This window comes from Pecten maximus, chromosome 5 (assembly GCF_902652985.1).
Source record: "Pecten maximus chromosome 5, xPecMax1.1, whole genome shotgun sequence".
In the NCBI taxonomy this organism is placed as follows: Eukaryota; Metazoa; Mollusca; class Bivalvia; order Pectinida; family Pectinidae; genus Pecten; species Pecten maximus.
Genome location: NC_047019.1, coordinates 2,153,361 through 2,158,141, shown reverse-complemented (window position 1 = coordinate 2,158,141; position 4,781 = coordinate 2,153,361).

Here is a 4,781-nt window from a genome sequence, read left to right as displayed (position 1 = left end):
GAGTTTATTTATTTTATTTTTTATTTCGAATCAATACCCCGATCTCTGACCCACTAATCTTATGTCCTGTCAGAAAAATGTGACTTTTCTTGACCTCTGTTGTACACTTATAACACAATGAACATCACATATCCAATAACAGAGATTATAGCCAATTACTTTCCAAAAGTATCCGAGTGATTATAAAATTTGAAAATCTGAGGTTTCTTGTCTTGTGACGTCATGTCGAGTACTCACTAGATTTAATGCTTGTGAATACATCAATTCACTTTTTACTCTCCTCTCTGTTCATATGTAGTCTGCAAGCAAATTGTCTGACAATGATTCAATGTGTTCTAGTTTGGTTTACATATCAATACAGAGTCTCATCAAATCAAGACGCGAACGTCAAGGTAAGCCCTGAAGTATCGAGGATGATGGAATAGTGTTCAGGTCAATTATATTACCAAACCTTTTCATTACACAGCATTTGAGAGCATGATTAACAATACGAAATTACAAGAAACAAAATCTCTAATTCTACTTCTCACAATATATGCATATTCACTTTTCCATAATGAAAGGATAACGCAACATACCCAGGGTACATGTATTGCGTAACATGGTATCCTCATCACAACATGACATATAATACTTATATTGATCTTATGTTACTTATCAATGGCAAAAGCTAAGCTTAACATCAATTTTATGTTGTGTTTGACAGATATTTCCTTGGAAAGAACAAAAGCAACATATTTGTTTGTTAACTCAGAAGTCTTTAAGAAAATATTGTATTTTGACAGAGCATTTTATTCTTTTGTAAGGAAATGAAATAAGAATAAAAGGAATTAGTATGAAGTGTGGATACCAAGGAGTAGTATGAAGTATGGATACCACAAGTTAGTATGAAGTATGGATACCACGAGTTAGTATGAAGTATGGATACCACGAAGTTAGTATAAAGTATGTATACCACAAAGTTAGTATGGAGTATGTATACCACGAGTTAGTATGAAGTATGTATACCACAAAGTTAGTATTAAGTATGGATACCATGAAGTTAGTATGAAGTATGGACACCAAGAGTTCGTATGAAGTATGGATACCACGAGTTAGTATGAAGTATGGATACCACAAAGTAAGTATGAAGTATGGATACCATGAAGTTAGTATGAAGTATGGACACCAAGAGTTCGTATGAAGTATGGATACCACGAGTTAGTATGAAGTATGGATACCACGAGTTAGTATGAAGTATGGATACCACGAGTTAGTATGAAGTATGGATACCACAAGTTAGTATGAAGTATGGATACCAAGAGTTAGTATGAAGTATGGATACCACGAGTTAGTATGAAGTATGGATACCAAGAGTTAGTATGAAGTATGGATACCACAAAATAAGTATGAAGTATGGATACCACGAGTTAGTATGAAGTATGGATACCACGAGTTAGTATGAAGTATGGATACCACGAGTTAGTATGAAGTATGGATACCACGAGTTAGTATGAAGTATGGATACCACGAGTTAGTATGAAGTATGGATACCATGAAGTTAGTATGAAGTATGGATACCACGAGTTTAGTATGAAGTATGGATACCACGAGTTAGTATGAAGTGTGGATACCACGAGTTAGTATGAAGTATGTATACCAGGGTTAGTATGAAGTATGGATACCACGAGTTAGTATGAAGTATGGATACCACGAGTTAGTATGAAGTATGGATACCACGAGTTAGTATGAAGTATGGATACCACGAGTTAGTATGAAGTATGGATACCACGAGTTAGTATGAAGTATGGATACCACAAGTTAGTATGAAGTATGGATACCACGAGTTAGTATGAAGTATGGATACCACGAGTTAGTATGAAGTATGGATACCACGAGTTAGTATGAAGTATGTATACCACGAGTTAGTATGAAGTATGGATACCACGAAGTTAGTATGAAGTGTGAATACCACGAAGTTAGTATGAAGTGTGGATACCACGAGTTAGTATAAAGTATGTATACCACGAGTTAGTATGAAGTATGGATACCACGAAGTTAGTATGAAGTGTGGATACCACGAAGTTAGTATGAAGTATGGATACCACGAGTTAGTATGAAGTATGGATACCACGAAGTTAGTATGAAGTATGTATACCACGAGTTAGTATGAAGTGTGGATACCACGAGTTAGTATGAAGTATGTATACCACGAGTTAGTATGACGTGTGGATACCACGAGTTAGTATGAAGTGTGGATACCACAAGTTAGTATGAAGTATGGATACCACGAGTTAGTATGAAGTGTGGATACCACGAGTTCGTATGAAGTATGGATACCAGGGGTTAGTATGAAGTATGTATACCACAAGTAAGTATGAAGCATGTATACCACGAGTAAGTATGAAGTATGGATACCACGAGTTAGTATGAAGCATGTATACCACGAGTAAGTATGAAGTATGGATACCACGAGTTAGTATGAAGTATGGATACCACGAGTTAGTATGAAGTATGGATACCACGAGTTAGTATGAAGTATGGATACCACAAGTTAGTATGAAGTATGGATACCACGAGTTAGTATGAAGTATGGACACCACGAGTTAGTATGAAGTATGGATACCACGAGTTAGTATGAAGTATGGATACCACGAGTTAGTATGAAGTATGGATACCACGAGTAAGTATGAAGTATGGACACCACGAGTTAGTATGAAGTATGGATACCACGAGTTAGTATGAAGTATGGATACCACGAGTTAGTATGAAGTATGGATACCACGAGTTAGTATGAAGTATGTATACCACGAGTTAGTATGAAGTATGGATACCACGAGTTAGTATGAAGTATGGATACCACGAGTTAGTATGAAGTATGGATACCACGAGTTAGTATGAAGTATGTATACCACGAGTTAGTATGAAGTATGGATACCACGAGTTAGTATGAAGTATGGATACCACAAAGTTAGTATGAAGTATGGATACCACGAGTAAGTATGAAGTATGGATACCACGAGTTAGTATGAAGTATGGATACCACAAGTTAGTATGAAGTATGGATACCAGGGGTTAGTATGAAGTATGTATACCACGAGTTAGTATGAAGTGTGGACACCACGAGTTAGTATGAAGTATGTATACCAGGGGTTAGTATGAAGTATGTATACCACGAGTTAGTATGAAGTATGTATACCACGAGTTAGTATGAAGCATGTATACCACGAGTAAGTATGAAGTATGGATACCACGAGTTAGTATGAAGTATGGATACCACGAGTTAGTATGAAGTATGGATACCACAAAGTTAGTATGAAATATGGATACCACGAAGTTAGTATGAAGTATGGATACCACGAGTTAGTATGACGTATGGATACCACAAGTTAGTATGAAGTATGGATACCACGAGTTAGTATGAAGTATGGATACCAAGGGTTAGTATGAAGAAGATATCCAAGGAGTTAGATCGAAATGTTTCGTCCTTATTATTGCTAATTTCAAGAGAAGATAGTATCCACTGATGGTAGAACAATTCAAGCGCTATTTTAAGCTGTCTTCATACCAGAACAGTTCGCCATCTGTACCGAAGAGAAACATCAAGGAAATAAACACTTTCTTGTTTGTATTGGTCTGGGATCTTCCTCGCTTCCTTCACCTTGACGAAGAAATCATTATCTTCCTCGCCTTCTTCACCTGGATGAAGAAATCATCGCCTTACTCGCCTCCCCTACTTGTACGAAAATATAATCAACTTCCTCGCCTCCCTCATCTTGATAAAGACATCATCTTCTTACCCGACTCCCTCACATGGACGGATAAATCATCACCCTTCTTCGCCTCTCCCGACTTGACTCAGACATTATTACCTTCCTTGCCTACCTCACCTTGACTGAGACATCATCAAATGTTCGCCTCTCTCACCTAGACGAAGAAATAATCATCTTTCCCGCCTCCCTCACCTGGAAAAAATGTCATCGTCCTCGCCTCCCTCAAATTGAGGAAGAAAACATCTTCCTCCCCTCCAGGAATTGGACGAAGAAATCATTACTTTCCTCGCCTCCCTCACCTTTACTGAGAAATAATCATCTTCCTCGTCTACCTTACATACACGAAGAAATAATCACCTTCCTCGTCTTTCTCACCTAGACGAAGAAATCATCATCACCCTCGCCTCCCTCACCTTGACTAAAACATCATCACCTACTTCGCCTCCTTCAACTGAACGAAGACATTATCATGTTCCTAGCCTCCCTCACCTACACGAGGAAATCATCTTCAACTCCCTCACCTGGATGGAGACATCACCTTCCTGGCCTTTCTCACCTAGACGAAGAAATCATCATCTTCATCGCCTCCTTCATCTTGACTAAGCCATCATCACCTTCCTCGCCTCTCTCACCATAATTAAAACATTATCATGGTCCTCGCTTTCCTCAATTGAATTGAGGAAGAAATCATTTTCCCCGCCTCCCTCACCTGGACGAAGAAATCATCATCTTCCTCGCCTTTCTCACCTAGACGAAAAACCATCTTCCTCGCCTCCCTCATCTTCACTTAGACATTATCAAGTTCATCATGATCTCGTAAGAAATGAAAATTTACTAAGATCATATATGTATGGTATTTCTGTAGGTCGGCCAGCCTTTTGGCATCCATACCTTTTTGATAACCATTCGATGTCGTTGTTACATGCACACAAGAATGGTGCTGCTGGATCTACTATGTGTAAAAAGAATGTCAACATGATTTAATTCGTTTTATTTTGGTCACGATCATACCCACAGAATTCAAATCAC